The following is a 20,571-nucleotide window of genomic DNA, read 5'->3' as shown; positions in this document are numbered from 1 at the left end:
TATTTGATTATTTAGTAAATTATTTATCTGATGAATTATTAATACATCTTCATGACATGCTTTAAATTATTTATAACTTAATTTTGAGTTTATTGCTTTTCGACGCTGCATTGTTACTGACTAGTTTTGATTTTTTTTTTCTTGGTTCTTGAAAATTAAAGTACTAGCTCTAAGGCAAAAGTATTTTCTTTGCAGAATCCATAGATGGTTTTCAATGAAGTAATTTACCATGTAGATACTAATTTTGTTTAGCTCTATATTGCTTAATATCACTTTTCTACTTCTTTAGCTTTTGCTTCTATTATTCCATAGGTGTGTCAAGATCAAAGGAGTGACCTTTAAGGAGCAAAGATAAATGTTTACTTTAAGATGTGTAGAAACAGAATAGTTCTATTTTTCCCTTATTAAGTACTCTTTAATTATTCTTAAAGTTAACTTTAGATATTTGTGTCCAAATAAAATAGATGTTTTTTAAAAGAGACTCTTGATATTTGAACTGATACATTTAAGTTCTAATAAAAAAATAGTTCACATTAAGAACTCGTATGGAGAGTTCCTTTTTAGCAGCAAGGTTTCAAATATATGGGGAGAAATGGTGGTATCTTTAGACACAAGCAGAAGGAAATAGGTGTCTTGGGGGCAAAGCAGGTAGTAGGGTGTTTTTTCCCCCCCCAATGTTTTTTGCATGCATAGGAATTTATAAACTCGGAGAACTTAGCGTCTCTGTGTTGTTATATCTAAACTGCTCTCAGGTTCTGTGTTCACAAAGAATAATTCCTAGTGCACAAGATATTGTTGCAAAGCCTGTTTTTGTGTTGCTTTCTTTTGCCGATTAAAAAGGCCTGAAATCCCATCTTTTTCTCCAGAGAAGCGTGAGTGAATGTATAAAAACAGCATAAGGGGCCAATTTTAGGCTTCATGTGCGAGCACCGGTTCTGTGGAGTTTAAAACAGGTGCTTGGGATCGGAATTTGACTCGGAGTCAGTTGGGAGGGATGGGGTTTCTGAGGAAGGATGAGCCTCTTGCCTGAAGTTGCCTGTTTGACCTCAGTTCCCAGTGAGTGACTGGCCGGGCACTCTGAAGCCCCCTTGCAGGAGATGGCTGTGACTGACAGCCCCCTTTCTGAGCTGGAAGGAACAGGGCAGAGCAGCAGTTCCTCTGCAAAAGTGCCGTGTGCATAACGTGGCCTTTTTTCTATGTTTAGTGCTTGAAATGAATTACTATATACTTTAAAGTTTTAACACAGCATGGAAAGGCTGCATTGTACATTTCAAGTTTCAGTGCTGTTGAAATACAGTAGAAATGGCCTCTGTAGACAGGTTTCACTATAGAACTTAAATTATGCATGTGTATATCCAAATTCCTTATTTTGAAATATTGAATGTATGAATATTTAATTTGTATCTTGCTTTAGTATCTTCATATGCTTGCCTTAAAGGAAGCTGTTTCCTTTGATTTATATACATGGATAAAAATGTGTGTACAGTATGTATCAATGGTTTTTCTCTCTACGGTGTTAGATGAACAGCTTTAGATAATGATAGCTACTGATTTTTATTCTGCAGCTTGCTACCATTGTATAAAACGTAAATTTGTCATATTTGTTATATTAATCTTACTTGAATTTCAAATTCATTTGCTTTCCAGAAATATTTTGTTAATTACATAAGTTAAGAAAAGTCAAGTATTTTGCAGATCTTAACGATGCAGTATTTTTGGTCTGTGCACAGTAACAAAGCTCTGAATATTATTATTTGGGGCAGAGTTCCAATCTGAAATTTACATTTCTCCTTATTTGAATGTTTTCACTGAAGCTGAGAACTCCAAGGGAGTTCCTCGACATATACTAGTTTATGCGACATGCTTCGTGAAATTTAGTACAGTCACTCCTATTTCCTTGTGTAAATGAGGTCTTATTGTTGAATAAGACCTATTATAAGCAGTTACAAAGGTAAGTGCTGTCAATGCATTCTGCCACGAGTTTCTCAGAGTATGAAACACTTCCTGAAAGACGTGCTACTACTGTTATAGGGTAATATAACGCAGCTTATGTGTTGGCACTGAAAGTAGCTACTTCATAATGATGACAAGTGAAAGTACAGCCAAAGGTCACATTAAACAAGAGATTTCTTTCACACCTCATCCATTTTCTGGATGTGTTATGAAAATAGCTTTGTTCCCTACACTTCAGTATTTTTAAAAAGAAGTTATCTTGAAATAATTTTCTATGCCTTATGTATTACTTTGTTCATGTTTTAAGAGATGGACCGTGGAATTCTAGCATGCTAACTTAGATGCTACAAAAGTATTTGAAATAAGCTTAGATTTTGGGTGCAATTAGACAACATAAGTAGTATTTCATCTCACTACATTTTTTTGGTTTGCAAATTTGCTTAAAGGCATAGCTTTAAGCTCTAGAAAAAGAACTATTAATGTGCAAAGTGGTATTTATATCGATGTTGCATGACTAACTATGGTTTTATTCTTTTTTGTATCTTTTAAGAAGAAAGATACAGATTTTTTTCTGAAAATTGCTGTCTGCTGTTCATAAATAGAAAAAGTGAACCTATCCGTGCTGATAGACTTTCTTAGGTCTGCTTTAAAGAGATCTTGCCAGTAATGTGAAAGAGTAATTTACGCTGTATGCTCAATCAGTTCCCCATCTTACACTGAAACGGCCAACCAGGATGCTAAAATAAGGTGTCATTTTAAAAACGTGAATAGTAAATGTATTAGATAATGAAAACGAATCTGGCTTGTATCACAGAGGTTGCTGAGCAGTTCTGAGATGCTGGTTGGGAAGCCTAAATCTGGTGTATTATTGGTAGGTGTATTTCTGTTCTAATCTAACTCCATAGAAATCGCAGAAGCCATATTAAGCTCTTCTTCAATTTATTCCATACAGATAAAAGAATTTACATCTCATGAGTCATATATTTCCTGTTGTATCTTTAATCCAGCCATTTTTAGTATTTTTCTTTCCTCTCTTCTCTATTGGTATGCTTAGAGAGTCTGTGTGTAGGAGCTTGTTATTTCACCCGTGAGGCAAGGAGGAGTTCAAATCAATAGCAGTGTGTTGTTGACACTAAATGATGTTTCTTCTTGCCACAATAAGACTTGATTTTGTCATCCTAATGACGCTAGCTTGCTTCACAGAATAGGGATCAGCACTCTCTCAAATCCAACTTTACAAGTATTTAAAAAAGTCCTTTGAAGGAAATACTAGAGAAATACTCCAGTATTTGTAACCAAACACATATATCGGCCTTATAAAACAAATATTCAGGTTCTGTTTCCCTTTTTAGGGAAGCTGCTTTGCAATGCAGTTTGGAAATCTGTGTTAAAGGATGTAGGGTTGATCAGAGTTGACAGTGATGCAGGCATGATGTTTTAAAAAGAAGTGACGCAAACGTTATTTAAAATATAAGTTCACATAAAATATGGATCGTAGTAAGACCTCAGCTAAACAAAACAAAACAAAAACCCTCAAGCTAGTAGAAATTCTTTATGTTTCACAGAGAAATCTTTGCAGCACTACCTAGAAAGAGAAAGTCTGCGAGCAGAAAAGCCAGCAGGATGTTACCATGCCAGGTCCAGGATTGCACTCTATAGCATGGTCAAAAAGGAGTAAGCAGTTGTTCTGGACTTGAACTAAGGATCCCATAGGGAGACAGGAGCCGTAGAAAGATGTGAATTTGAGAGGCAGTAGTGTAACCATGGGATGCAAGAGTATGATGATAGGAATTTACGGGCATAATGTTGGTAGCTGCAGTGGGTTTTTGGGAAGCACAGCATCTTTGGTGTTGGACATCTGAAAGCAATAGTAGAGTTGAATCATGCTATTATATTACTAAAATATCCTCCTTCATACAACGTATTTGTACATTTATATACGTATCTTTTACTGTATGATACATGTTACTTTTTAATCTGAAAGAAAACTAGAAGGTATTATGGCTGCATGGTTGAACGTTCACATAGTAAGTTGTGAATTTTAACTTGAATATTGAACTCCAGCAGCCAGTTCTATGAAAGCCTTTTAACAGTAAGGAGTTTTATTACTGGCCAAACACATGTAGTTTTTCTGTTCTATTTGCACTATTTTCATTGTTTTATAATTTTATGCAAAACATAGGTTCTCAGATGTTCATAGTGTAAACTGCAATCTAATATTTTGGGGTTTTACGGTATCTCTTAGAAAAGTGTCGTCAGAATAGCTTAGTTTTGTTCATGCATCTCCCACTTCTTCATTCTGTCTCCAGTGCTGAAAGAAGCTAAAAATCAATTTTGCTAGTTTAACTTCCCCTTATTTGCATGAAGTTAGCACACCCATGGAGTACCACCAGCATACTCTTATATACCTGCCACATGTAGATGTAATAGCTTACCATATACATTAAGCATGCCTACCGGAGAGAGCCTCTAACATCTCGTCAGCAATACAGTGAAGATGCAAGAAGTTCAGTGAAGAAGTCTGTGCCTAATGTGGTGGCGTGTCTCTCCTGAAACATGTTTTTCCTTTCAGCTGAAATTCCGATCTCGTAAACATTTGAGCGTAACTTACAACAAGCTGATAGTGGCACTGAAGTTGACGAATATATTCTCTTACTGCATTATATTTAGTAAACACTAATTTTAGACTATTTTCTTTATCCCAGGCTCTTGCATTTGACATATGGTTATAGCTGGATTTAATGTTCCTTACTCTGTTGTGAGGATCAACAAACATTAAAAACATCCCGTATAGTGGTTGCGAAAACAGAAGAAATTTCAAATGTGAAGAGCTTTGTTATTCTCCCCTTTTTGGTTGTGGTTTATATTGGTTCTGGGGGGTGTGTGTGTAACTGCCGTGTTTCAGTTGACCAGGGTTTTCAAAGACCCTAGGCATCTGGGATTGTCCCTTTTTGTCATATTTATGTCAGTTCAAATGTTTGATAAAAAATTTGGGAGCTTTTCAGATTAATACTGCAGAAGCTAACTTTTGTACAATAAACAGTAATGTGAATTTCATATGATTTGAGGATTCAGGTAAACAAGAATTAATTCCTTTGGAATTATAATATCTATTGATATAGATATAGTTGGTGTGTATGAGTAATCTAGAAACTTGATGTGTAAGATTTTCTTTGAAATTTCTCCTAATTTGCAGCCAACAAATGAAATTTTTGCAAATATTTGACTAGCTACATTTAGTTTTTTCTGTTTCTATGTAGCACTGGTTTTGTTTCTGTACTACGCAACTCCTTGCCATGGCATGTCTAAACTGTCTCTTTTTTACTTAGTTCAGAAGGTAATTTTCATAACATTTTCATTCACAATTTCTATAAAGAGTTCTATTTGCCTTGCTATGCCTACTTGTTCTTAATAAATATCTGCATTACCTGGGAGTGAAGGTAAAAGTAACTTGGGAGTGAGAAGTATATTTGGTAACAACCTTTCATCACCTAAAATCTACAGTACTACTCTTAAGACTCTTTCTTAGAGAGCCACTTTATCGTATGCATGTGCATGCAGTGCATTCTTAGAACAATTGGTAAAACTACAGGCACATCTGAAGGCATATTCTGCATTTTCAGTGAAACATATTTTGAATAAGTAGCTGATCTATTGAGTAGAGTTGTCCATTGATTCTAAAGATACTTTTTTCTGTGCTCAGACAAATCAAGATGGTAATCATTTATAATTTCTTGCCTTCATGAAAAGGAGTGATGAATAATATGATTGGAAGGAATGCATGACTCATGGGGAGCTGGGCAATCACGGAAAAATTCACATTAAAAACTGTCTTCTGCTTACCAGGATCTGTACTGTGAGTTCAGTTTTCTGTAACATAATCCAGAAAATACGATGGTAGATTTTAATAAAAGCCTTGGATTGATGAACAACAGCTCTCTAGGTCAATTCTAACATTGGTTGGTGGGTTATAAAAAGGAGTTCTTTAACTCTCAGCTAAAAGTGATCGTGCATATGATGATCTGAGGACACTCTTTCTCTTCTGACTCCTGTATGAATGTGAAAATAAAATGTCTTAAAATATCCTACAGTTAATATGGAATGAATGTAGACCTTACAGTCCTGAAAGTATCTGCACTACTATAAAACAGCTTTTAAGAGCTGTTAAAATATTGATAACTTGGTAGAGCACTTCAGAAACTCTTGTTTCTATTTCAGATGTAGATCTGTGTAGCCAGTCAACATTCGTACTCTTCTTGGTTGTACAACTACACATAAAAGAGATTAAACCCAAGTATTGTTACTAAATAAATGGCGTAATTTATCATAGCTCCACCCACAAAAAAATCCCATCTGCTTTTCAGCTTTTCTCCCATACTAAAATCATCAAGCATGTATTAAAAAAATTGCTTGGTAGAATCAAGCACCAACTCTGTGTCCCAGGCAAGACTCACATAACCAGCTGCTGTTCTCCCTGCAGTGACCTGGGCTAGGCAGCCTAGCATCTGCCTCTGTTTTCTTTTCAGTGACCCAAGCCAGATTTCTTCAAAGCCTGTTGCGGATATTTTCCCTGCAGTCACTCACGCTAATTTTTTTTTACGTGCTACAGCTGTTTTTGAAAGATCTCTTCCCGTTTCCTTTTCTGATTCACTCTTTCTGTAAATTTAAAGAGGTAATTTTTAAAATTCCTGGGTAATGTTGAGCCTAGGACTGTTCTGGCAGTATAGAAAAAGGGCAAATTTGATTTACTTTCCAAAGGAAAGCTCAGTCTCGCCTGTGGTTCTTATGGAGAAAGAATCCTGATCTTGAACTGAGTTAATTGCATTCATTTAACTTGTGAGAATCAAGGTGAAGCTATTGGTGGTGGCTTGGGACAGGGCAGAGTTCAGAAACACGCATAAACAAAAAGGGAGATATTTTGCTCTGTGAACTAACAGTATGAAAAAATTAAGTGGCAGAATGCTCTAAATGCGAATAAAAGGCTATTAATGATATTAACCTTAATCAGTAGGATTAATCTGACCTTGGGAAGGCAATATTGCTAAATAGTTAAATGCAAACCAGCAAAGTGTAAGTTTGCCATTTCGGGGGAGATAACAGCTCAGCTTTCACAATAATTACCAATGGAAATCACGTGAAATCTTTTAGAAAGGCTAATTATTTTTTTTTTTTTGTAAAAACAAAAGTCTGTTTTTTCTTTTTCCCTGTAAGGCATTCAAATACTAAAGTGAACCAGAGGTTCTTTGTTCTTTGCACATTTTATAGTGACTATATTTTAGGAGAGATTGTGCACATTGCTTTCAGTTTACAGTCTTAAAAATTCCTTTGGTGACTCCAAAACAGTTTATGTGGGCAAGTGGTTAAAAAAAACTCCTCTGACTACTACTGAGTGACTAGAATTTGCCTTAGCTGAAAATACAAATTATATGCATAATATGAACATTTTACCCTTTCTAGATGAACATGAAGTGCTTTTTCAGTCAACTTTGTTCTGGGACAACTAGACTGATTATTGTTTGAATAAATACTGCTCTACAATATAAATTGAAGCATAGTAAGGACGACTGATTGGGAGAATCGCTTCAGAAACTGAAGAAGGTAGCCTTGCGAAGCCCCTTTCCTAGTCATGTGTTCTCACAACTTTGCATGGATGCACAAGCAGCAGCCTGCATCATTCTTTTTGGTGTGTTAGTTTTAATCTTTATTAATTTTCTGATTTGTCTACATTAGTGCTAGTTTAAGGAAGGAGTGAGAAAATGACAGTTGAAGGGGAGAGGAGGCAGTAGTGAAGCAATGCTCTGAGCCAGTGCCTAGATATGGTGTTAAAAGATACTGCTGCCAGGTATGTAAAATGCACAGCGTAGTAATCACTTACTGTCTCTGAAGTTTATCTCACTGTATTTTGCAACAGCAGGAGTACAAATTATAACATGTTTGGCTTCTTCAGACTCCGGTTTACTCATTTCTACTTTCGTTGATCTTCTTCAGAAAGTACAACATCATTTTAAAAACAGTTTACTTAGGCACCAGAAAAGCTAATGCACAAAACCCCCCTGTATTGTCTGAAAGAAATGAGCAGTTTGGCTTAATATGATAGGGCTTTTCTTAAGTAGATTCCCTGTGATGCATTGTTTCTTCAGGGTTCCATAGTTGTCTAAGGTAACATTTGATGCTTAATTTATCAGGCTTAGTTGACATCCTGTGTACAGAAATTCAAATTTTAACTTGTAATTTTTCTCATATCCACCTCCATTAGTTCATCTGTCTTATAAGCCTTTGGTTCTCAACATTTACCAAAATTTTTCCCTACAAATGATTTCTTTCCAGTTCTTGTACTCCTCTGGTACAAACATGAATGAATGCGCAAATTCTCTGTGTTCAAAACTCATGCTCTAGTTAAATTCAAGATACGTGTCAATATGCATGTGTATATATTTTTGATTTTAAAGAAATATTTTTGTGTGGTTATTTCATGAAGATCATGATATCAAGTACAGTGTTTTGTTTGCATGATGCTTTCAGAGTCTTAAAAAAAAAGAAAAATACATGTGACAAAATATCTGAAGAAATAAGGTTAATACAGTGATTTGGGAAGACCTACATTAACAAGCTATTTAAGGTCCTATTGCTGATTTCTATATAATTAACACTAGTGATATTTAAATACCTGTTGAATACAAATAGTTTGGGCAAAAACTTTTATAGTTTCCCATAAATTAAATTACAGAATCACAGAACAGTTGAGGTCATAAGGCACCTTTGGAGAACATCTAGTCTAAGCCCTCAGCTCAAGGCAGGGTCAGCTAGAGCAGGTTCCTCAGGACATTGTCTGGTTGGGTTTTGAATATCTGCAAAGATGGAGACTCCAGAACTACTCTGGACAATCGGTTCCAGTCTTTGATTATCCTCACAATAAAAGAAGTTTTTCTGATTTTTTTAAATAAGATTTCTTTTTTTGTATCCATTAATTTTTGTCTATTCACTGGATGCCACTGAGAAGAGTCAGGCAACATCTTCTGTACTCCCTCCCATCAGAGATGTCTAGAAATAGTAAAATCCCGTGAGCCTTCTCTTCTCAAGGCTAAAAATCCAAACTCTCTTGGCATCTGCTCATATTTCATGTGCTTCACTCATCTTTCAAGCCCTCTGGTGGACACACTCTATTATAAAGTCCATGTCTCTTACGTACTTGGGAGCCCAGAACTGCATACAGTACTCCAGATGTGTATCACTGGTGCTGTCTAACAGGGAATAATTACCTCCCTTGACTTCCTGGTAATACTCTTCCTAATGGTCTTGGCCTTTTTTGCTGTGAGGAGACATTGCTGGCTCATATTCAACTTGGTGTCCGCTAGGATGCCTGGGTCCTTTTCTGCAAAGCTGCTTTCCAGATGCTTGGCCCTCAGCCTCTATTGTGCTACGCAGGGTAATTCTTTTTGGTGACTGTTGTGAGGCTGACTAGCCTGTAGTTCCATGGATCCTCCTTCTTGCTCTTCTTCGAGATAAGGAGTGACATTTGGTTTGCCGAAGTCCTTAGGACCCTGCTGTGATCTCCATTCCCTTTCAAAGATTATTGTGAATGGCCTTGAAATGAGATTAGCCGGCTCCCTCAGCACTTGTGAGTTCATCCCCTCAGGGCCTGTGGACTTGTGTACATCCAGTCTGTTTAAATATTCCCACACTTGATCCTGCTCCACCTGGATCAGTCTGCTGTGCCCTGGACTTTCACACTGGTTTCATGGACAGACCTGGGATTGCAGAAGGCTGGTGTCACCAGTAAAGGCTGAGGTGAAGAAGGCATTTGAGGATCTTGGTCTTCTATTTGTCCTTCGTGACCAAGTTCCCATTCAGCAGTAGACCCACATATTCCCTGGTCGTCCTCTTGCTGTTGAGATATCTAATACCCTTCAAATAACTTGCCATGTTTAAGTCCATCTGGGCATTGGCTTTTCTAACCCCATCCCTGCATATTCGGACAATGTCTCTGTATTCCTCTCAGGTTACCTGTCCCTGCTTCCATCTCCTGTACACTTTCTTTTTGATTTTGAGTTTTGTCAGATGCCCCTTGTTCATCCATTCAGGCCTTCTGCCATGTTTGCTTTTTTTTCTGCTTTTTGGGATGAACCATTCTTAAGCTTAGAGGAGGACATTCTTGACGGTCAGCCAGCTTTACTGGACCCTTCTCTCCACAACCACCTGTCATGGGATTCTTCCAAGCAGACCCCTGAACAGGTCAGAGGTCAGAGTCTCCTCTACTGAAGTCTGGGGTTATGATCCCACTTTTTGCTTTCTTCCCCTTCCTCTCAGGATGCTGAATTCCACCATCTCATGATCACTGCAGCTAAGGTTGCCTCCAGCTTTTACATCCCTGATCAGTTCTTCCTTATTTGTAAGTATGGGATCCAGCAGAAAGCCTCCACCTCAGCAGCTCCTTGGTAATTTGTGTCATGAAGTTGTTGTCGCTGCCCTCCAGAAATTATCTGGATTGCTTGTTCCATGCTGTGTTATTCCTCAAGCAGGTACTGGCATGGTTAAAGTCCACCGTGAGGACCAGGGCCTACAAATCTGAGAGGGGTCACAGGGAGCGCTACCCAAGGGATTGTTCCACTCATAGATTAAGTTGTTAAAGATAAGAGGAAAAAAAAAAAGGGGTAGAATATATGAAATAGGATAGAAAAAAACCAAAAAACTTTCTGGTTTGATATTTGGAATTGGCCTGATTAGGAATTGGTCATTGGCCTGATTAGGTAGAAGGAATTTGGGGTAGAGGTCTTATTTTTACATTGTATATGAAGCAAGACAGTAGTGAATATTTTGCTAAAAAGCTTAAAAAATTGCAACTAAATATTTTTCATTTTCTCATGCATTATTGACAATGCTTCTGTGAAAACATGATCATCCTCACTATTTCTTTTTGACAACCAATTCCATAAAAATTTCTACTAACAGATGATTAAATATATGGAAGACTGGAGGAGGAAGGGGTCACATAGAAGAATTGCCAAAAGTCCTGTGATGCAAGGTTTCATTTTTGTCACTGATTATTTTCTGATATTCAATCTTTTTCAGTCTTTTACCTTCAATTATATTTTTAAAATATATTATTGTTAGAACTACAGCTGAAGGTTAGTGATTTTTAAAAAATGTTTTAAAAATTTGTTTAGAGTAAGACAGAGCATGCTAGAGAACTCGTGTTTGATGGTATTTGAGCTTTGTCAGTTGCAATGTTCTAGCTTTCTTACATTGTTCTCAAGTAGATAGTGTGCCCATAATCTTAATAATTTAAGGGCAGTAAAGACGCAGATGAAGTGCTTTCCATTCAGTTAGTACAAGAGGCGTTACTTGTTCCATATGGTTGTGTCTACCAACCTGTTAGCTAAAACGTGATTAGAAGTCGAGTTGCTTTCTCTCACGCGGCCTTTGTTATGCTGATTACAAGAGTATGTTACTCCATAAGTCTGGCCATTTCTTTGCACAGAACACAATTTTTCACTGAACAGTTATTATGCTTTTTATTTCTTGTATGAAGTAGCTAAATGACGGGGTTTGTGCGACACTTTTTTGCGCAGAATACTGAAAAGATCATTGTATATGCTGGTGTTGGTATATACTCAAAATGGCTGTTTTATTTCAGGGATGGACTATACATCCCCCAAGGTATGGGCAACATGAATGAGGCCTGTTTTTACTACTAAATAATAAACCTCCTTTACTCCCTTATGTGATGTCACTTCCTATCTTATCTCAATTTATTTCATCTGTTTCAGTATTTGAGGATGATCCTTGCACCCTCAGTAAGTTTGCAGATGACACCAAACTAGATGGGAGTGTTGATCTGCCTGAGGGTAGGAAGGCTCTACAGAGGGACCTGCACAGGCTGGATCGATGGGCCAAGGCCAACTGTATGAGGTTCAATAAGGCCAAGTGCCGGTCCCTGCATTTCAGTCACAACAACCCCAAGCAACGCTACAGGCTTGGGGAAGAGTGGCTGGAAAGCTGCCCGGCAGAAAAGGACCCGGGGGTGCTGGTGGACGGCCAGCTTAACATGAGCCAGCAGTGTGCCCAGGTGGCCAAGAAGGCCAACAGCACTCTGGCTTGTATCAGGAACAGCGTGGCCAGCAGGAGCAGGGAAGTGATGGTGCCTCTGTACTCGGCACTGGTGAGGCCTCACCTCGAGTGCTGTGTTCAGTTCTGGGCCCCTCTGTGCAAGAGGGACATTGAGGTGCTGGAGCGTGTCCAGAGGAGAGCTACCAGGCTGGTGAGGGGTCTGGAGACCAAGTCATATGAGGAGAGGCTGAGGGAGCTGGGCATGTTTAGCTTGGAGAAGAGGAGGCTGAGGGGAGACCTCATTGCCCTCTACAACTGCCTGAAAGGAGGTTGGAGAGAGGTGGGTGTTGGCCTCTTCTCCCAGGTGAGTAATGACAGGACCAGAGGAAATGGTCTGAAGTTGTGGCAGGGGAGGTTTAGGTTAGATATTAGGAAGAATTACTGTACTGAAAGTGTGGTCAGGCACTGGAACAGCCTGCCCAGGGAGGTGGTTGAGTCACCGTCCCTAGAGGTATTTAAGAAACGTCTAGATGTGGCACTTCAGGGCATGCTCTAGTGGCAGAGATTGTAGGGGTTGGGGTTTTTTTTTGTGTGCGTGTGTGTGTATGGTTGGACTCGATGATCTCAAAGGTCCTTTCCAACCATGAAGATTCTATGATTCTTATGTGTAGAAAGAAAAGAAGACTTTACAGGAGGATAGACCTGAATGTCTGCAGACAAGAACTGTGATAATGAAATTTTTTTTCTTCTAAATCAGACTTCTACACATTGCTGGCTTCACTGGGCTGACTAAGTGACTTGCAAGTTAAAACTAAAAATAAAACCAAACAATCCAAACCCTCCTTCAAGAGGAGGGGGCAAATGGGCTACTTTTACAATTTTCTTCAACTGTTTCTACGTTGATGTCGTTGACTTTTATTGATGAAACTGCTGGAAGTGAGCTGCTTGGTTTTTGTTTTTTTTTTCCTCTCCCCTGCCCCGCTCCCCCCCCCTCCCCCTCCCTGCCATGTCTTTGAGTGGTTTGAAGCCTTTATGGCAATTCGGATGACTCAGAAGTCAATTCAGCGCCTAATCACTGTCCAGACTTCGGTTCGTTATCCTGAATTAGGTTAAGAAATTATCTGATTCTTAACAGCTTGCATGGATTTTTATAGACATTGTTTTATAGTGGGTATTTTTGCTTAAAATTATTTACAAGCACTGGTTTGGGAAGGAAAAGAAAACTTACGAACACTTTTCTAAATAAAAGTGTCTCTCATTTGTTGTAGTGCATTGAAAATTTCTTGTTTAAGGTTCAGACTTGTACCTAGCAGGATGATGCGTAACTTTGGCTTATCTTTCATACCTTGTAGTTAGCTCTGGTTGCCATTTTTTGTTGCTGGTGGACAGAAAAAAGGTCTTTGGTAGCTCAGGTGAAAATGCATCTCTAGAGACTCTTGGAGGTTGAACCTATGCTTTCTGCCAAAATGGTAATGACGGATGTGTTATTGAGTTGTATACCTTGGAGACTGTTGCTGTGAGAATCAGGAGATGACGAGTTTGGTTCCTAGTTCACTGCCACGTGCGCTCTTGGCCCTCCTCTGCCTCACTTCCTTTTTGTAAAATGGAGATGACAGATTTACTGAATGGTAAATGCAGAAAAAACTGAGTGTTCCTTTCTTCTTCATCTCAAGGTTTTGTCACAATGTACAAATAGCTGTGATGAAAAAATGTGAGGAACGGAAACTAGATTGATGGAGGTGAAAAATCGCGCCAAGAGTGACTGAGAGTGAGAAAATCTGTGAACCTATGCCTTACATGAGGATGTTTTGTCAAAACTGACATTTGCCAACATGATTCTTCTTTTGGGATAAATACAATTACAAATTTACCCAGTATTCCCTTAGGGACATTTCTTATAAGCAGGCATTATTGACTTTCAATAGACCCAGACTGATAGGAGCAGAAAAGCAGTTACTTTCTTATACACTGAGAACTGTAATGAGAATTTATCATACATTTTCTTTGTACTCTTATAGAGGCAGTGAAGATTACAGTGAAACTTTCTAATGGGGTAAATTAAGGCTCACTTACTCTTCTGCTTGGGCTTGATACTTCTCACCCCTGTTTTTTAATCTAAATGACTTTTTTTATTTAACCTTTGAAGAAAGTCTAAGGAAGACTACATACTTAAAACATTACTAAATCATTTATATGTGAGAGAGGTAATTTGGGAAGTTTCTGACTATATAAATAGCTATAACTGCATTTTAATCAGAAAAAGATAAGGATTGATCCTGTTTTCTTACCAAAATTGTTTCAACCACTGTATTAGCCCATTATTTTCTGTGACCAGCTATCACTTTGGAATGCTTTTGCATAAGAGTGTAAATAGACTCAAGAAGTGAAGTCTGGACACAGAGGGTTTTGTGATTTTTTTTTTTTTTTTTTAAACCTATAAGGTAACCTGTACAGCAATAAAACTTCATTGTATACTTGCATTCAAGAGTCCTATTAAGGGAATTGGTGTCCAAATCCATTTTTCTCCAAGGCAAAAATTCCATGCACTTGTTCAAGAAAGATGCCATGATAAGTTGGCATCAAAAGTTAAGTGACAAAAGAGCTTCCTGGTTCTCTTTATTTATAGGGCACGTGTCCGGGTTGTATGAGGAACAGGCAACATATATTGTAATTTTTTTTAAGTTAACCAAAGTAAGTACTTTCTTACGAATTTAAATAACTGACTCCAAGAGCACTGACTTTTGGCTCAGTGAGCTGATGCTGGGATCGAGTGTATTTTTATCTTTGGTGGGCTTCCCAGAGTATGCTGCCTCTGTCTGCTAAGACCTAAGTTCTTTGAAAGCTTTTCTGGCCCAGCTGCTAAGGAAAGCATAGATATCAATAACTTGCCTGTGATTTAGTTTCTCCAAGTTTTGTTTTGTTTACAGTATTACATTTTTTTTAGATTCAGGATTGTTTTAGAATACCCCTTGTCATAGTGATGAAAATACTCAGCCCTTATAACAGTGTCGTTCTCTTGAAAATTTTGGGAGATTGAGTTCAGCTTATGCTGGTTGGTTGCAGCAGATAATGATCTGTGTTTTAAATGAAGAAAGGAAATACCATACTGTACAGTAAAATCAGAATACAAATTTTACAGTCTTACTAAAAAGAATAATTGATGTTTGAGAAATACATAGGATAATTAATTGCTTTCAAATAAATAATCTTAAATTTCCTGGTTTTGTCAAAAATTTTTATATTGTTAAAAGTAGTGTGAAAATATATTTGTACGTCAGCTATTTTGGACTTGTATTTCATACTGTACTTTTCTCTATATTGAGATTAATGATGAGAAAAAGGGTAAGGCATTTTTGTTATGGCCAATTTATTTCATTTCAGACTGTATTATCATTTGGTGAAAGCCCTATTGATTAGCCTTCATAGCTTTACAGAGCTTTCTTCTGAGCACTTAAAGTTTGAGTTGTCTCAGTCCCATAGGACTGAAAGAAAGCTGTTAGTACCATGAAATTCTTCTTCTGTATGTTTCCAACAGCTTGAAGCCTCTTCTTGGAATGCAAAATATTAGCACATTAATGTTATTAACCCCTTTAGTACAAAATGCTTTTGGAAGTAAAAATATTTTTATATCTTCAAAGCCTGGATTGTTTCTTCTATATAAGTACAGTTTCTTAAAGCTGAAAAATGTGTTGCTGTGCGACAAACAGATGCTGCTCTAACAATGCAATACATTATGTACCAAAAATGATCTTGGTTTTAATCATAGATGCTGATTTAATGAGACAAGACTAGCTTACATCAAAAATGGATTTAGGGTGTGATTTTGTTTTCTCTGTGTTTTCTCTACATAATTAATAGGAATATGGTACCTTATATATTCTGTTTTAAATTTGAAAGTGTACTTTGGTTTTATGCCATTTTATACTCCTGGTTTCTAATTCTGCCTTGTATAATACTCTTTTTTTTTTTTTTTTTTTTTTATTCCTTTTTGTGATATGAACACAAGGGCATTAGTAAATCTTGTATCTTTAATGTATTTCCTCAAAAACTATTGCCTTTTTACAGAATCATTCTCTTCATGCTTAATCCTTCCATTTTGCCCTCATCTCCCTTTTCATTTATTTTATGAATGTTTCCTGTCCGGTGTTTTCATCCTGCATTTACCATGTGGGACATCTAAGATGTTTGTCTGTAACTAATGTTAGTTTATGGATCAGAAAAACAATGCTAATCAATATCTTCAGACGCTATCAGTAGTTTATATCTTGAGAACACGCCTGACCCCCTGGGAGCATTTCATTGTTGATCTCTCTTCACTTTAACTTTCATTTTATTCTGCAGATATTTTGTAACTCAGCATTAGTTGCTAGCTCTAATCCTTCTATCACCGATATAAATTTTGATTGACAATTTTACTTTTAGATAAAGTCAGATAATACTATACTTGGGGGGGAAAAAGTCTTCATATTGTGTTTTTAATTCCACTGAACCCAGCAGAGTTAAATGTAGTTTGGATGCACAGGGAAGAATTAATGATTGGAAGATACAGAGTTGGTAAATTATTTATTCTGGCCCTGAGGAAGCTGAAAAGCTGAGTGAAAGACTAATAAATCATTTGTGGTAGTGCTGGTTGTCACTTCCAATTATTTTAGACGGTTTTGTGATAAACTGCAGCACCTGCTAGATATCCCTGCACCATCCCTTGATGCTTGCAGTGCAGCTTGTTCAGTCGATTATCAAAGGCAAATTTGTCTAAAGTTTCCTCAGGTTGGAAAGAGAATTACTTTTCTCAGGCACTCCTTCCCCCATTTTTTAAGCTCCTTTTTCATTGCATGCATGCAATAGGTAAAATCAATGATATATGTAGAATTTTATTGATATAATGTACATTCAGGTATGGTCGATTGAACCACTGAGGAGCAGGATGAGGGGTGACGCGTCTGTGATCGTAAACCTACCCTTGAAAGGCTGGCTTGCTTTCATCTCTCTGAATAGCAGCTGTTTCTAAGGTATGAAAACGAGTATTCATCCTCTGGTTTTGAGGACTGTGTTGGAGCTAGTGCTGAAGTTACAGAGGAGACCAACTTGAATATCAGTTACTTTGTCACTTTTTAAACTTTTCTACTGCTTTTATTCAGAAAGTCTTAGTTTAAAATTACAATTACATATACAGAGGCTCAGTTGATCCTTAGCACTTGAATAAATAGAGTAAGGCAGAGAAAAATAGTTGGAGGACTGGAGAGAAGATTTAGAAAGAGTAATAGAGGGATTTTCAAGAAGGAGAGGGAGAAAATCATTGGAAAGATTAAGGTTGTTGGTAGAGAAAGACTAAAAGTAAGATGAATGGTGAAGGAAAAAGAACGGGGATGCGTTAGTGGAAGGCAGCTGTTTCTTTATGCCACCTCACTGAGAGGTGTTGGGCATTGTCTCATTTTAGCTGCGGCCTGACCACCCTTTTCTCTGAGATAAAAGAACCAGACCTACCCTGAAAATACTTGTCTTTCCAAACTGAAAAAGTGGTAAAACGTAATGTCATTCTATGTGCATTACTTGCAAGCTTATAAATTGGTCGTCTTGGAAAAGAAGAGAGTTGTAGAAAGTTGAGCTGAAAATTTACTTTGTGTGTTGTCCGAAGGATGGGAAGGAGGGAGCTCCTGATTGTGCAACCGCTCATGTATTCTATTTCTGCTCCTCTTCGGGAAAGGACGGCAAAAATTGGAAATTACATTTATTTAAAAAATTAGAGTGCATCAAGTAGTCAGCTCAGATCTGCTGAGCTTCTCTTTCATGTCTCTGGTGCTGGTGAAAGGATACATTTCGCACACAGTGCTGAAAGCCTTCCTAGCGAATGTTGAAAGCTGTGACTTAACAGGTATATAGTACATTTTCATTATCTTTTCCATTATCTTCCTAACCTAATCCATCCATGTAACATTGAATTCTAAACATTCTGGGTCAATACAACCTAGAACGCTAATACTTGGAAGGTAAAAAATTCAACTTTTTTTTTATATTTATTTCCCTTTTTCCATTAGTGGGTCCCAGCTTGGAATTTCAAGTGAAATCTTTGTCTTAGAAAGTGATGGTATTTTGACCCAGATAACTAGTGCAAGACAAGTCAGAGAAGTGACCGTGCTTACTAAAATCAGAATTAAAAGGGCTTTGTTTTAGTGCTCTAAATCTTGTTTGGATAGACACTTGTTTTTTTCATTGTATTCCGGTAGGTCAGGAAAGAATCAGATGGAAATACCAAGCACAGTCACCTTGCTTCCCCAGACGACTTCAATACAGAGAGATCTGCAGAATTTCAGCTCTAGATCTGTGAACTTTAAGAAAGCTCCATGGATACATCTGTTCAAGTTCAAGAAAGTAGATACTAGGTGCCAGAAAAACATAATAAGCACTGTCAAGTGGTGCTTATTAAGTTGTTTTGGGGGGCAGGATTTTTTTCTCAGTTTCCTGGAAGCTTTTCTTACTGTATCAGTGTCTATTATTTGCAACCGCTGATGACAGTATGGAAAGGACAGGCTGTAGGAGCTATCTTTATTATTGTAATTGTACTACTATTAGAGAGCATTTCTGTAAGCATGGTGTACCTCATCGTAACAAATCATTGGAATTTTTTGTGCGGCTTGAATCAGCTATTTATTCATGATTTGAACATCTAGACTTACATGGATATTAATTGTCAGGTTTTTACTTTCTTATGTTCCCAAAGAAAAGTGGTGTCCATAGTATATGTTGGTTTTCAAATAAATATACTTTTGCTATAGTAGTTTTCTATTTGTTTACTGCTAAATACAAGTGGTCCATTTATGTGGGGTTTTTTTTAAAGCAATTACAGACCTTAACATGTACAAAATTAATAATTTTTATAGCTTTGCATGAAAGTGGAAAACCAATTAATTTATTTTTAGGACTTTTAGAATTCATTATTTATGTCCAGTTCATATTGAATTAAGTGCACAAAGATAGCAATGTGTAATTTTTTTAAGGTAATTTCCTTTACAGTAAAGTATGCTGGATATATGTTAAAAGGCGAAGAAGAAAAAACTACATTTTGAAATGAAAATGGATTTCTTCTATGAGATATTTCTTATAATAAACCGAACTGATAACTGTGCTTTAAAAAAAGTGAATTTTGTCTTCAGACAGTTTGTTTTTATTAGTTTAAAATAAGAGAACAAGTCTTCCTGCTTCTCATATTGTTTTACAAGAAGAATCCCCTGATCAAAAAACCTGTAAAAATCAGATATGGTATTTAGCACCACCTGAGTGTCACGGTCTGAGATGCCGGATAAGTCATTGAGCAAACTATTTCCTCGTTTTCACCATCTTTTCTTTGTGCCTTTAGCAGGGAGGCTTATGAAGTCTGTGACATTATTTCCCACATATGCTCTTCTGCCTTCTGGAGGTCTGAAAGCTTTTGGGCAAGGAGAATCAGCAATGTTGTCTTTTTATCTAGCAACTTTCAGCTGTATTGTTTTGTTTTTTTTCCCCTGGTTTTCTCTCTCCTCCAAAGAAGTGGTCACTTTTTGAACGTCTGTAAAGCTTTAATGTCCTGTGGCAAGGAGTTCCATGGCTTGACTTTTAACTCTGTGAAGAAATAGCTCCTTTTGTTTGTTTGGGAAATGCTACTTATTAACTTCATTTAATTTTTCCCTTTCTCCGGTTCTGTGAAACTGTAGCAGCAAACACATAAAGACCTTTTTTTTGTTTTTGTTTTTTTTTTTTGTTTTTGTTTTGTTTGTTTTTTTAATTTAAATTAATTTTCATAAATAATTTTATGCCCTAAAATGGATAGCTATGATTTCAGTTTCAATTTTAAATACATTTTAGAAGAAATAACTTTTAACTTAAATATACTTAAAAATGTATACATCTTTAGCCTAAGGCATTTGGCTTTTGACTTGGGGATGAGAAAAGATAGGTCAGTTATTTGAGCTTTCTTAAAGAGGTAAAGAAATGAAAGGAGATTTTTCACAGTATTTTATCTTTTCATAACAACGTTTTCCACAAGATACTCTGTCAATGAATTCCACACTGTAGTGAAACTGTTGTTATTCACTGTTACAAAGCTGCAATTATTTTACCTTTTAAAAACTTCCTCATGCTATGAAACAGAAAGGAACCTAATCCATTATGACTTCCGTTGAACATCTAAGTAGGATTGCTTTTTAAACATCTTACATGCATTTCCAGAAAAAAGGTGACATAGAAGAGCTTTCCTCCAACAAATAATTAGTGATCTCTCTTTGCATACTGCAGAATGGAATAACATGATCAAAATAATTTGGGTGCTAAAGGCAAACTATAAAGGAAAGAACGTTATCCCCGTTTTCCTTAAAAAAGAAGAATTCCAGATTGCTGGTGAAGACATGCGTTGATTTGTTGAACTAGACTACATACAGTGATTAAAATATTGATTTAAAGACAGTTTATCACTTCTATAAATATCTAAGTAGTGCACTTTCTTTTCCAATTAAGTTAATTTTAGGAGCTATTCCCAAATATTGAATACCTTTTTCTCTGCTGTTGAAAATAGTGATAAATTATAGAGTTAGTAAGCCT

General features: G+C 36.9%; 1 protein-coding gene across 6 annotated transcripts in view; it reads left to right on the top strand.

The window, feature by feature from the left end:
* The window catches only part of TBC1D5 (TBC1 domain family member 5), a 320,349-nt gene that overhangs the window by 27,299 nt on the left and 272,479 nt on the right, over positions 1 to 20,571 (top strand). The window lies entirely within an intron of this gene.

The sequence above is a fragment of the Larus michahellis genome, chromosome 2, assembly GCF_964199755.1.
Source record: "Larus michahellis chromosome 2, bLarMic1.1, whole genome shotgun sequence".
Taxonomy (NCBI): Eukaryota; Metazoa; Chordata; class Aves; order Charadriiformes; family Laridae; genus Larus; species Larus michahellis.
Note: the sequence above shows the minus strand (reverse complement) of the source record. Positions and strands in the feature narration are given on the sequence as shown.